This window comes from Lontra canadensis, unplaced genomic scaffold (genome assembly GCF_010015895.1).
Source record: "Lontra canadensis isolate GAN:19392208 unplaced genomic scaffold, GSC_riverotter_1.0 scaffold7, whole genome shotgun sequence".
Classification (NCBI taxonomy): domain Eukaryota; kingdom Metazoa; phylum Chordata; class Mammalia; order Carnivora; family Mustelidae; genus Lontra; species Lontra canadensis.
Window position 1 is genome coordinate 31908207 of NW_022631001.1, and position 15220 is coordinate 31923426.

At 36.2% G+C, this 15220-nt stretch overlaps 1 protein-coding gene across 5 annotated transcripts in view; it reads right to left on the reverse strand.

The window, feature by feature from the left end:
• STK33 (serine/threonine kinase 33) overlaps positions 1-15220 on the reverse strand; it is a 170909-nt gene that overhangs the window by 127685 nt on the left and 28004 nt on the right. For 2 of the 5 annotated variants that reach the window (XM_032853402.1, XM_032853403.1), the window contains one exon: positions 5339-5376. The exons of 2 other annotated variants lie outside the window; for them this stretch is intronic. The gene's annotated coding sequence lies outside the window, so the exon portion shown is untranslated. Of the gene's footprint in view, positions 1-2833; positions 2851-5338; positions 5377-15220 lie in introns of those variants that run through there. One more of the 5 variants, XM_032853406.1, reaches the window with a different exon arrangement.

The window sequence follows — 15220 nt, forward strand, 5'->3', positions numbered from 1 at the left end:
TTTGTGTGGTTTTTTTTTTAAATAGTTCTCGGTTTCTTGACTCTGTGGTATAATACAGTTTTACATTTTCTGCTTTATCTGCTGAAGCAAGATAACTCGGTAGCTATTGTCCAAGTAGATTTTCATTTCACCCAGACCATAGTTTTATACAAAGTAAATTTCCTAACTTCAGAGAACTTAACTATTCCTAATGAGAAACTCTTTAGGCAATGTCAAGAAAAAAAACCCATGAAAGAAATTCTGCTCAAGTACAGTATGAACAATTCCTTACTAAATAGCTTTTTTTCCCCCCACCAACTTCAGTGCATTAAGCACATTCCATGCATATCTTTCTATCATTGTATAGTTTAGAATAAAAAATATATAAAATTCTACAGGCTTAAATCACTTGCTATTTTACTTTTCATTTGTTTCAAATGTTTCACAACTTAAGTCTGTGATATTACAAGCCCCTCCAGAAGACTTAAATAGTATTAAAATACTGCTTTCAATTTAAAGGGCAAAATATCTGGAAAATTAAGGTCACAATGTTATAGAGCCTAATGGAGTATGGATTTCTACTTGAAGTACCCCAACCAGAAACCTCAGCAATCTTAAATCTGTCTCTCCTGGATATAATAAGTTTTAAAGTTTTGAATGAATTTTCAGAATATGTTTCACATCTCTCATAACTTCAGAAAAGGATGCAGCAGAGAAGAGAAGAGTCTCTATAATAATGGAATTTTTATGCAGTACCAATAAGTTACAGAGCCTTTAAAACAAAAGATGAATAGGATCATACTTAGAGGAGGAAAAATAACAGGCATTAGAAGGTTTCTTTGTAAAAATTTTTTCTTAGGCTCCAAAGTATTTATCAAAAGATCAAGAAAGAGGTAGATTCTTTGATCCAGGATGTTACAAATGCTATAGAATCATGATTAAATCACCTGTTAATTTTCAAATGTAAGGTTTTTCAGCAGTTCTATAGCTAATATGGCTAGTTCCATATTCCATTATAGCACCTGAGCCATTTTTTTCAGGTAGGGCACTACCTGGAAAATACTGAAAGATCAAATCACATGGAATACGTACAACATTTGAAATAGGGAAAAAATGCAAAATGCATTTCAAAAAATTTGCTTTTACAGTGTTCATCTAAAACAGTGATTCTCAACCAGAGATAATTTTGTCCCCTGGAGGATATCTGGCAATGTCTGGGGACATATTTAATTGTCACAACTGGGATCGCACTAGTGGCATCTGAGGATAGAAGCCAGAGATGCCGCTGAACATCTACAATGCATAGGACGACCCCTCAAAAAGAATTGTCCAGTCCAAACTATCAGTAGTTAAAGGGCTGAAAAACTCCAGAACAATATCAGGTACATAATTCAATGAAATAAAACTTCTGAATGAATGAAAGAACCTTAATAAACAAAATGAATTCATTTCCACCTTTTAGAGCTTCTTATTACCTCCTTCAATTTGATACTGCTTAATACAGACTCTATACCTGTTCTCAAGGTCTTTTTCTAGTCATTTATTGGATCCCTACATGCTGTCGCATATGACCAAATGAAAATTACATAAAGGATCTTGTCCTACGACGTGGATCCAAGGAATCAAAGAGAGGAACACTACATTGACAATTGAATCATCACTCAAATTAGCAGATGAAAACATTTTCAAATGCCTTCAGTGATTAACGGCTCAAAAATACATAGTTTTTAACTATGGGAATTACAGCACTACTACTTTTCTCGGCCACATTTGTTGATAAAACAAGGTATTTCAAATTTATAAGACTAGAAAAGTAAAACACACAGTCTTTAGAAATACTCATCATGTGAACAATGTAACTAGAAAAATTTAATAGTCTCCCGTCACATGATCTTCCTAAATAGTAATCCACAATTATCATGTCAAAATAATCTTAAAGGAATTTTGAAAAATCTAGGGTCCCCAACTTAATCCAATATGAAAACTGCCTCCAGAGAGGAAGTCAGATTTTTTTTAACCCAGATTTATATGTGGTCATAATTATTATGTAGCCAGAGATTGATCTTTATTAACAAACAGCTAGTGTGATGGTTGTTTCTGAAGAAAGTTGTTTCTGAAGAATTCTGAATGAAGGACACATTTCATTTTTTCCTTATAACTTTTTTAATATTTTTGTTTTTTTATAATTTTATATGAAAAGTAAAGAATATATTTAAGGAAAAAACCCTCTGATAATTCATATACACTCATTAACTGGTACAGAATCATATTCTATCCCAGGGCTAAATTTTAAGAACAACAGAGCTAATCGTAAAGATGTGGAATTCCTAAATGATTTCTCATTTAAAAAACTACCACTTATAAAAGGAGGAAACAATGAATATAACTGAGACTTATAAAGAAGTGCTTCTAGCCAAAACAATAAAGTTAATTACAAATACTAAATCAATTATAAATATTTACACATACTTTGTTTTAATTGTCCTTGGAGATACATATTTCTATAAGAAATATATCACCACTTGTATATTTAAACATCACCTGAGATAATGTTATTTCAGTTAAAAAAAAAAACCCTCAGAATTATATCAACTAAAGCCATGACATGGGTCTTACAGTCATATGTTGAAGAGCTATCTAAAAGCTGTTCAAATGTTTATTCAAATAGAAGTGAAGGGCACAACTTCTCAAAGGGAAATAGGTTTTAATAAAAAGTTATAAATAAGAAGTTGTTTACCAAAAGTATAGGTCCAAATGAACCAATGAATAACGAAATTCTATATGGAACTATTCCAAACTCATTTAAAGTCACATTCACTTGGAAAACCCAAAACAATCAAAATAAATACATTACCTAGACATGCTTTCAAATCTATTTCTCCCCGCTGGGTATCAACAACCAGAGAGGGTGCTGATTTGTTCTTTTCATTCTTTTTTACGGCTAAATGAGCATGCAAACCTTCAAAAGGGAGGCAAAAATGGAAATGACAGCACCACTTATGAATCTAAAATAATCTCTGTGAATCAATGTCACTGAAATGGGCAAAAAGACATATAAACATCCCAAACAAGTAGCATCCCTTTGTAAGAAAATCTGAATTTAGGAAGACTAACATTACAAAAGATTCTTATATATATTTATATTTCAATCCCTGGATACATCTGTTTAGAAATCATTAACTACTTTTGAAGAGCAATCAAGCAACCAAAAATTAACTTACAAATTCCTTCCAAAATTTTTCTTTGGAGGCTACATTTGCAAGGGACTGTGTCAGGCACAGCGAGAGAAGCAAAGACTTACCCATCACAGGCTTTGGCCTCAAGAAGCTTATAAGTCTAGCTGGGAAGATAAGACATGCCTAGAAATAGCTGCAAAACAAAGTAAGAAGGGAGAAGTGCCTCAAGAGCAGTAAAAATAAAATGTCATAAGAAGTGAGAAGAGAAAGAAGTGACATACAGCTTGAGAGATCAGAGAAAGATGCTGAGATTAGATGGGAACATTTGAGATGGGCCTGGAAATATGCATGATCAGCTTGGAAGAAGGTAGACACATTGCAAGGAAAGAGAAGCTAACACAAGTGAAGGCAGACATATAGGAAAGCATCCATACTCATCTAGAAATTCTGTTGGCTAACACAGAGTACTGCCCAAAGAGGAGTAATTAAAGATGAAGGAGGACATTGAAACTAGGACCAATTTGGAATAGCTTGACCATAAGGCTGAGAAGTCTGGACTTTATTGGGTAATTGGGGAGCTGGTAAAGATTTCTGAGCAGGAAAAAGCATCATCAAAGTTGTGCTTTAGAAAGATCAATCTAGCAGTAATTGAAGTAACTGAACATCAATCAAATGCAGATGATATAGCACAGTGAATATAATGTAAGCCTGCAGGAATTCAGGAATTCATTTATAAAAATGTAATTTATATGCATCTTTTCAGTAACACAGCTCTATAAACTGTCTTGCTCATAGACTAGTACCTAATTATATAAGCATCTAAAAAGGTCATAAGTACTATAAAATGATATCACAAAACCTCTTGCCTCTGCCTGGAAATCCTTCCACCCCCTTTCCCTTCCGGTAAACTCCTTATCCTGTAGGTCTCAGTTTAAATGTCACTTCCTCAGAAAGGCCTTTTTTAATCACTTATCCAAATTAGGTCTCCCTGGTTTTTTCTCCTCCAAAGGAACTTGTGCTTTTTTCTTCATTGCACTTAACACAATTTATAATTACATATTTTGGTTAGTAATTGATGAATGTCTATCTTCCCCACTAGATTAGAGAGGAAGGACAGTACTGTTTTTACTCATCATCATATTATCCAGATATAAAATAGTACAACACAGAGTAGGCACTTAACAAGTATGTATTCTCTGAAGAATGAGTGAAGAAGAGGAGATTTTAAGGTCATGGCTGTAATGTCCCTCTGCTAAACTGGCAAAGATACGTTCTTTCAAAGAGAAAATTTAAAGAATTCTTAAATGTCAACTTAAGACCACGTTCCCATCTTCTAAAGTTAGAGTAAAAGTCTATACTTCAGGGGTGCCTGGGTGGCTCAGTTGGTTAAGCATCTGCCTTCGACTCAGACCATGATCCCAGGGTTCTGGGATTGAACCCCACATCAGGCTCCCTGCTCAGCAGGGAACCTGCCTCTCTCTCTCCTCCCCACTCATGCACCCTCTTGCTATCTCTGTCTCTCAAATAAATAAATAAATAATTTTTTTTAAGTCTATACTTTAACATAAAGTAAATCTTAAACCAAGTATTCAAGCCAAAATACACATTCCTACTCCTCATATTTTACAGAAATAATTCACAAGGCAACTACTGAGCGAAATACAACAGGGAACAGAATCTGAGAACAGGGTAAGCGTTCTAAGTCAGATGTTAAGAAGGTGACTATACACTTGTGACTCCTTGGATCTATGCATATCATGTTAGAACCTCAAAAAGAACTTCAACATGCAACATGAAAGATTTTATGTAAACCTAAATCATCACTGTAGTAGACAAAACCCTCAAAGAAAGATGGCTAACTTCTTCCCAAATAATTCATTTCCAAATAATAAATATATGGCTTTCAATCCCATGCTACTTGACCTTTGTATTTCACATAACAAACTTGGTATGGTATTTTCTTCATATAACAATAAATGTATGGAAAGTCAGCAGTATAATGAAACTTAAGTCACAGAGGTCTAGAGAAGTCCAGAGGAGTTCAACATGTAGCATTTGAGGTCTTTTTCCAAGATGAAGTTCTTTGCAAAATTTTAATATTGAAAAATCACTTAATTCATTAGTATATGTGAACTATAAAGGCCTAACCAATTGTCAGTAAAGAACTAGAGAAGTCAGCTTACCCCTGGAAATGCTGGGCTAACTTGGTGCATTGGAATACCTGCAACAAAAGGAAAAAGGAGATTTCCATCATCGGTCAGGGGGTGTGTGTTCAAGAAATTTTGCAAATCAGATGCGCTATATAAACTTAAAATGAAAAGGAAAAAGGATCAGCAAAGATTTGCTCAAAGAGGTCGTTATTTTTGGTATAAAGAGACATCTACGTCCCTAAAAATCACTACACTATAAAAATCACACACTGAAAACACAGGACTTACGAGGGAAATGCAGTTCGGGACACAATACTCAAAAACTTTGTGATACACACACAAAAGATAGGAACCTAAGAAAAATGGTAGCCCAGCTTTATATATGTTAAATGGTTGAGAAATACATAAGTATATTACCTTATTTTGAAAAAGACCTGAAGTTTGCTTGTGAATGTGAGTGTTTGGAAGGCCGGAGTTCACAAGCTAAACTGCTAAGGCGCGGAAAGAAGGCTCTAGGAAATCAGAGGGAATCAGAGGGAAGGGGTGTGGCAGTAGCCACAGGTGGGTGTGGCTCATAACACGCCAAATGAGGTAGCTGGGAGACATCCCAGGCGTGTAGAGGTGCCGTTTTGTACACTCCTGCACTGCTCAGTTCAACTAGGTGCAGTATTCTGTGGTTCACCTGGTATTTCTTGCTGACAAAATTGTGCATAAGCAAATACAAAGCTCATTTATGCTCAAATTGTTTCCTAATATATCAGCTACTCTGCAGCAAATTCAGGTTTTCAAAACAAGCGTTCATAGCAGAACTATGGATTTCACTCATATGTGGAATTTAAGAAACAAAACAGAGGAGCACAGGGGAAGGGAGGAAAAAATAAAGTAAGATGAAATCAGAGAGGGAGACAAATCATAAGAGACTCAACTCTAGGAAACAAACTGAGTTTGCTGGAGGGGAGGAGAGGGTAGTATACTGGAGGGAAGTGTAGGGAGAAGGGTTAACTGGGTGATGGGCATTAAGGAAGGCACATGATGTAATGAGCACTGGGTTTACATGCAACTGATGAATCACTGAACTCTACCTCTGAAACCAACATTACGTTATATGTTAATTAAATGAATATAAATAAAATTTTTAAAAATAGCAGAACTATGTGGATATTTAGGATCAAACAGCCAATACCAGTGGGATAGTGCAACCATTTCCTATTGTTCAAATGTCTTGAGCTTAATGGAATCACAAGATTTTGAGAAATCACAGGGTCTCTAATAGAAAAAAGTCACAATTTCTAAATAGATTTGTTTAAATTATATGGCCATCCTCCAGGAAATGCTGGGATCTGCTTGGTTCCATGAAAGTACAATCTTCTTCATAAAATCATTGCCTTTACAGCAATAAGTATGTAGTGACATAAAAGTTAAGCATCACTGATAGAGGATTTGATCAAACCTAGTTTTTGCTCAGGAATACTGCATCTCCTTTTCCTATCACCATCAGTATCATCATGAGCATACCTGCTCACATTTCTCTCCCCCATCAGCAGCCATTATTTATGATAACTGAAACCAAAGGCAACAAAACTGGCATAACTGAATTCACAAAACTTAACAAAAGCACTGCTTTTGTCCTTGATGGTAGTTTCTGGGTTGTATTGCCACAATGGTCGTGTAGTGAAAACAGTGTTTGCAAACAGATCTCCTTTCATCTGGTTTTAATTAGGAAAACACAACTTCTAGGAGAAATGTCTGAATCTCTCTTTATAGCATTTATCAGGCATTATCTGTTCCCCAGGACTGCAAGCATCAGGAAAAGTCCATTCAGTGCTTCATGCAAAGTTAGGACTTATAATCTCTGTTGAATAGTTGACCTTGCTTGATTCATTTTGCTATTTATCCCACATAATTTTATTCCCAAAATATTAAATTCAATTTTCAAAACCAACATAGTCACCAGTCACCATCAATGGAAGATTACTTTTCTTTGTTTTGGTTACTATAAAATTAAAAGATGACTCCTGCAATAAAATTTGGAAGAGTCCAGAAGGTGTAAACTGAAAACAAAAGTTCATAACATCTCCATTTTCCACCTCAGAGACAACTAATTTTAATGGTTCTTATGTAATATTCTAGAATTCTTCTATGCATTTATATGAATAAATTATGTATCATTTTTAGTAAATAAGATAATACTGTATCTAGTCTCATATAACTTACTTTTTTCTCTAAATACTATAGCCTGGCCACTTTCCCATTATCAGTACATAAATTTATATATCTTTTGTTTTAATGGCTATATAATATTCCAAGGTACATAAGAACCTTAAGTTACTTAACAAACTCTTATCAGTAGTCAAGTAAATTGTTTCCAAATCCCTTCTCCTTTAAGCAATGCTATAAAACAATACCCTTTTACATATATCGTTGTACTCTCAATATATTTGTAGAATATATTCTTAAAAGGAGTATTGCAGAGATAAAAGGTATGAACATTTCTAATTTTGAAAATGCCAACTGGCCCCCCAAAAAAGGTCCAATAATGCCTATTTTGCCATACCCTATCATTAAATATTTTCAAACTTTCTCATCTTTATCAATTTGATAAGTGAAAAATGGCATCTCATTTTAAATTTCTACCTCTTTAATTATAAGTGAGACTATTTTTTCAAATTTTTATCATTGCTATTTTTCTATAAAATATTCACTTAGATTATCTGTTTTTACACAAGGTTCTTTATATATTCTCATTAGCTTACCTATCCGTGTTCCCTGAATGTTAATAATATCAACCCTTCTTCTGTCAAATAGATGGCAGTTATTCTTCCCTACTTGAGTATTTGTTCATTGATTCTTATCATGGTGGTTTTGCCACGCAAAAGCTTCTACTTTTTCTGAGGTCAAGTTATTAATCTTTTCCTTTATGGTCTCTGGGCTTAGAGTTATGCTTAGAAAGACCCCCACATCCTAATTTCATAAAACTATCTGCCCATATTTTTTCCTTAAAATAATAATAATAATATATAAGAGTCAATTTTATTGACTGCTCACTCCAGGTTGGGCACAGGTTGGAGCACTTCACATACATTACTGCATTTAATCCTCACAACAATCTTGGTAGGTTGGTAGTGTCATTATCTCCATGACACAGATGAAGATTCTGTGACTACAGATGAGGTTTAAACTTATCTAAAGTTACACAGCTGGTATGTGGCAGTGCCAAGATTCACCTCAGACCAGCAAATTCATCAACGTTAGGTTGGATCTACTGACTCTCTCTCCATTAAGAAAAATGATTTCTCCTATTTATATATAACTTTACCTCTTCTATCTTCCTCCACCTTATGTTATAAATCCTCCCTTGCTACTAATTGTATAGTCCTTACATTTTCTTCTGTTTTCATAAAATGCAGTTATTTAGATTTGACTTAGTTCGGTATTTAAGTGGATTCCACATGTCCCGCCAATCCTTTCAAAAAGTATCTGCTTCTCCATTCCTAAGTTCTTTTCCCTTATTTGTCACATAAATAACTAATTTGACTCATGAGGCAGTTTTTCAGGAACAAGTTTCTTGAATATTTGAGAATATTGTTTAAATATAAACATAAACCATAGCTTGACAACGTATTGGGTCTTCCCACACATACCCCACCAAAGCTCTAGAAACACTTATCCACTGCCTCCTAGCTTTGACTATCACCATAGTTGAGGCCACTCTGATTTTCCACCTTTTGAGTGACTCACTTTTTCTGCCCAGATGCCTATAAGATTCTTAAACTTGAAGCACACTAACTTTACTACCTTGTGTTTACTTGCTGTTGATCATCCTGTTTCAGTTTTTCCTAGAAGGCACATGTGCCTTTTTGATTCTACCTACTATGAATTTCCTTAATTTCTAAAGATTTTTTTTTATTACCTATATAAATTTTTTCAGTCCACCGGTTCTGCTCTCTTTATCAGGCACACCAATGATGCATATGTTGGATCTTCTCTGCCTGCCTTTATATCTAAATTATATTTTACAAAACTCTTAGTTGCAAGCATATGGTAGAAGCCTAATGTGAACTAGCTCAAAGAAAAGCAATGTATTAGAAGGATACTGGAGTACCTCATCTATCTTTAAGAAATGCATAAAAAGCATCAAGACCTTATTGATAACACTTGCATGTCACTATCACCATGCCTTTTTGTCTCAACCAGGATGGTTTTTCTGTTTTGGTTTTGTCTTTTATTCTGCTTCTACACATTGACTTGCTCTTACTATCACAGACAGACCAGCTTCCTTCATGAGGCAGGGAATGTGGCTGCAACATCTCCAAAGCCTCACAGCCCATGATTCTCATCACTAGAAGGGAATTGCCTTCTTTTCCTTAATTCCAATTTTTAAAAACTCTATGTTCCCTTCATATTATTTGAGTGAACAGAGACGCATTTTTCTGGAATTTCTATTTCCCGAAATAATTTTTTTTCCCCTGAAATAATTCTTAACATGAAATGCACTTCATCTGTATAATTAGAGTAAAGCAATTTGGCCAACTTTGGTTTGCTAATTTATTTCTTCTTCATTTCTATTCATTTGATTCTGGTCAACTTCTGCAAAGCTCACTTCTTCCTTTCTCCCCTCTCACTTCAATACAGGTTAGAAGCCAAATATTAAAATATATATATATACTGTTCCCTTATCCTTACTTTCCCACTATTCTGAGATATGGAACTAGCTCCATATTTTTCACATGGCCTGCTCCAACTCCTAAACCTCATAGGATGGACACTCAAAGCCTTCCACTTCCTTTTAGTGAAATTCACACTATATTTACAGACCAGAGAAGTACATATCAGCTTTTAGCATCCTCCTAGATTTGATCCATATTTCACTATACTTCTTAGATATCAGTCCACGCCTAGAACTGAGCCATTTCCTAGTTATGCAGAATTTTTCTTTGTGTTTCATTATGCTTGTTGAGTTTTAATTAGTTCCATGATGGGGAATATGGTTAATATGCCTTTACTTTTTAAATATCTCCTGAATCTTTAGAAGTCATTGTCTACACTACATTATAGTGAGGAAGCCAGGTTTTAAACAAATAATCACAAGGATAATAGATCAATAAGTGAGTAAAGGGATGGTTGCTAAAGCAGAGATTAAATAGAGTGCCCACGAGGTATGGATTAAATTATTTTAGCTAGAAATTTCTGTGGTGCTTCTCAGTATGGGGAGAGGCAAAAGGGTCCTTGAGTCTAATTTTATTTTGTAAAGTGTCGCTTGGGTTTGCCTCCCTTAGTGACAGACTGCACGATGAGTAAGTAGCCTATATCTGGAGGTAATAGAACTTTTCTTTAGCTGTAGAACCTAAAACAACTACCTTTCTTCTTGGAATGCAAAGCCCATAGGCCTTCTGAGAGTATTCTTTGAGATTCAAAGTTAAGGAAACCTGTTGGGGTAAACGTGACATGACCATGACTGAAGTCTTCTGGCAAAAAAGGGAAGCAAATGTCACTGAAAGAGTACTTGCTAGGCAGGAGCTGTCTTAGTTGGTAACTCAAGCTCAACTCAACCCAAGTGCTCATGGACGAGGAGTGATGAATGGCTCTAGCCTAGCCTATAACCGCCATAACACAAGATTATGTGTTGAGGAATGATGACTTAGTGTATGAGTGTCAAATACTGACACATTCTGTAATTTGGGCAGGTCATCACAATGTCAGAGATCATTTGCCCTTTGGGGCTATGCAGGATCAGTCTTCAACAGCAAATCTTTATACAGCTGTATTGTACTTTCCAGATTTCCAGTCCCTCTCTACCTGGCACCCAAAACTAACACTCATTTGGAAACTTCAGGTTCTCAGACAATATATAAAGTGAAGGGAGAGTCCTCATCAGGGAGAAACTGAACTTTCTGACAATGAAAACATGTAGAAAAAATGGAATTAAGTTGATATTAAAAGAGATATGACTACATTGGGATTTCTCTTGAAGAATGACACTTGAGCAGAGATCTGAAGGACCATGAGCAGTTAACTAGGGGAAGCAAAGAATGTGTTCCAAAAGGAGGATCCAGGCAGGAACACGGCAGACCTGAGGAAACGAAAGGAGACCAGGATGGTTGGACTGTGAAGAAGGGCTATGCTGTTGTCAGTCAAAGATGATGAGGGAGGCCAGGGACCGTCTCGTAAAGAGGCTGGTAGTCTACATTAAAGATTTCAGCCTTTATCCTAAGAGCAATATAAAGTAATATGTAAGCTCTATGACATGATCTGATCTGTCTTTGTAAAATATGACTTTATTTGCAGGATATAGGAGAATCAAGGGTAGAAACCAGTAGCAAAGTGGATTGGGAAGCTATTTGAGGAAGAATGGTTGGGTACAAGCAGGTTTGTAGATTTGGTTGGTAGGGAAATTCCCATCAAATGTCTTCTTTCTCTATAAAATAGCAAATGGGAGCGAGAACTCACTTTGGACATCTATGGATTGAAAATAGAGGAGTAAATTCAATCCCAAAAGCCTCTTGGAAGAAAGTAGGCACTTTGGCCTTAAAGAATTCCACTACAGACTTAGAAGGGAATTCTGGCACTTGTGGATCCAGTGTCACATAATACTGCTAGGTTAAGAATTCTATATTATTTTGTCAAAATAAATCAAAGTTTCAACCAAGAGATTAAAAGCTATATAAAGAGATAAAGCTTTTGCTTGCCCTTGTACAGTATGTGGATGTACTCTTCCTAAGAATCACGTTCAAGCAACTTCAGATGAAAAAAGTGAGAGAACTTGGGGAATACTTTTTGCAGTTGACCATAGATAGACCCTGGCTAGACCACAAAAAAAGAGGGCCTTATTAAAAGCATTCTTAGCTGATGGCCCTTTCACCATTAACCAGTCACTTAGGTCAAAAAACAAAAGATAAACGCTATTCCCCAGGTCTGGTGCCACCATCAACATGGAGGAAATGATGAAAGCCCCAGATTATAGGGGAAATTCAGCAACGGGTGCCTTTGGGAGAAGAAAGCTGACATTCTGTCCTCAGCCCTTCAAAAACATATCCCAAGCAGAAAGAGATCCAGGATCAAAGCTATCTTTAAAGGACCAAAAGATCTCAGAAGCACTGCTGCCTGCAGGTGTAAAAATAAAGTGACAAAAGTATACTGACAGACCAAATTAGTGATCCCTAAACTTCCTTTTAGCTTGGCCCACTACTCTTCCTATTAAGACTCTAGAAAGTCCTTGAGAGGGCACCTCCAGTAGTGCCATTTATGAAAAACCAAGCCAACAGAGAGAACACCTAGTAAGATAATTAGTGGATTTTAGGAGAGGAAAAAAAAACAACAAAGTAGTGAGAAGTACAAGGGATAGATTCACCACCACCTAATCACTGCTACATGGAGAATATAGATCTTTACTGTGAATATAGGCAGAGGTGAAGAAACTTCACATTTTTAACAAAAATATCCCTACTCCCACCTCCCTGGAAGTTATAACCCTCTACTTTTGCTGTAATTGGGGTTTACCTATGGGGTTAATTTCCTATTGGATGTAAGCCTATGACTATCCCTACCCTGCAGGCAGCATAAAACTGAGGCAGAAAAGAAATGCCTTCTGCATCAGGAAGCACAGCTTCCCAGCAGGAGTCACAAAGCCCTGAGTTCAAATCTCAGTCCAGCCAAGCACAAGCTATACTACCCCGGGCAAGTTACTGAAACTCTTTGTGCCTCAGTCTTCTTGTCTGTAAAAGGGGATTCAAATCTGCCTTATAAGATAAAAGGGAAATGAGATAATATATACGAAGTCTCCTAGCACAGTATCTGGCGTGTGTTAAATGCACAGCATGGGAAAGGGACTTTTAGGAATCACCAGTTCTTCCCTTCATGCTCGGTGGTCTCAGGTCTTAGGTGTGACTTGTCTCCCTGGAAACCCAATATCCTGTCTGCTTCTCTCTCTCTCTCTCTCTCTCTCTCTCTCTCTGTCTGTGTGGAAGACTCTCTTGTTCTTCTCTCTTCCAGCAGTCCCCTGAATTTAACGTCTTCGGTATCCAGACCTACAAACTCTGCTGACCCACCTAGCTGTATAACTTTCCTCCCTAGCCTGGCCTCTTCTGCGTGTCACCATTCATTTCCCATGTGACACATCTGAAGTCCAGTCAGATTGTTTCCGTCCATTTGAAGGCTGCCTAAAAGACTTTATTTAACCTATAAGAGCCAGAACCATTTTTTACACAGGACTAACATTCCTGGTTAAACTACTCTCTTCTCAGGACAGTGCTGGACTCTGCAAATAATTACCCAGATTCCTCCAAAATATGACTCTCCTCTTTTCCAACCACAGAGGTTGCCTGAAAATGTTGCTTCTAAATGAAGACTCCTGGTTTCTGCATTGTAATTCAATACCTTGTTATTTCTAAAACAGGAAAGCTGAGAAATAAAAGTCTCTGGGCCACTTAAAAAAAATCCTCAGACCTATATTGTGTTAAAATTACCAGAGAGTATCTATTAGTGAACACTAAGTAATTTCACTATTTCATTACTCTCAGAGTATATTCTACGTCCTTGAATGAATTAAATGGGATTGGGAGAGTAGCAACCCAAAATTGGTTTAATATTTAATGTGTGGTTAGTTTAGAGGCAATAAAGAAAGGTCAAGGTCATTAGCCTTTTCTACACCAGTTATCATCTCACAGGATATCTTTTTTTTTTTTTTTTTTTTTGGTCCCAGGATGTCTTGATTAAATTCTGCAAATACAATCTATTCAGCCAATATTGGGTCCTTTAATAGTCATATATGCCTTTATTACTATAAAGATGACTCTTTGATTATGTTTCTAATTCAAAAATTATTCTGCTACCCAAGTCTCTTTCACAGCATACTTCTTTAACTTAGTATACTTGAAATTTTGCACTTCCAAGACCAGGAAGCAGACAATACTGACATTGCCAGGTGACAGACTGACCTCTAGTGGAAATTAAAGAAATTACCAAATAAGCTTTTTAGAGGGTCTCTAATAACACAGTTGGAGCTGTCAAACTCAGGACATTGTTAATAATATTAAAGAAACACTGATAATACAAATTTACTTGGAGTTTCTTAACCAATTCAAGTTAGAAAGAAAAGAATAGGATTAAGAGCAAAGAATCTGATTCATAGCTCACTTCAGTCACTTCCTGCCTGACAATGTTTTTCTCAGTTTCCATCTATAAAATGGAAAAGATTATATTACCCTATCTCACAGAATTGACGTGAGATCAAATAAGTCAATACATGGAAAATATCTAGAACACTGTGTGGTACCTAGTTCAGTGACATAAAATGATTGCTTATTATGATTTGTAGCTGGAACAACGTAAGGTTGAAGGCATAGCCTAATTTCAGGAGATATGAAGAAAACAAAGAGTCCTGGCAGGAGCGCATTTCAGAATAAGGCTATAACAAACCAATATACGACCAGTTCAGCTAGTCCTCCCAATTTCAGAAACACAAGAGCTATGCTTATATATAACAGAATGGGGTGGGGGATCCGACGCAAGGGAACTCTAGCTGATGATCATTTTGCGGGAAGGACTGGAAAGCCTTTTTGTGGTCCCAATATGGGCATGATAAGTACATCACACACTATCTTTTAAAACAAAAACCAAGCTCACCAGGATCTTTCAGGCTTTGAACTCCTTTGACTCAATGTCTGTAACACATACAATTAGCGCTTAGCTGCCCTCTCAATCATCATCAGCCTCAGATTCTCTGAACCACATATGTGGCACTTTTCTCCAGCTGACTTATTCTTTTATTGTGCTTCTATTACAGAATTCTAAACTTCTAAAAAAACAATATTCCACTGCTTCCAGAATAATATATCTAATTAACGACTAAAAGATGCCTGCATACAAAGTTAATAAAATAATTTCCACTTCTTGCTCCAAGGAAAGCCCAAATCAGCA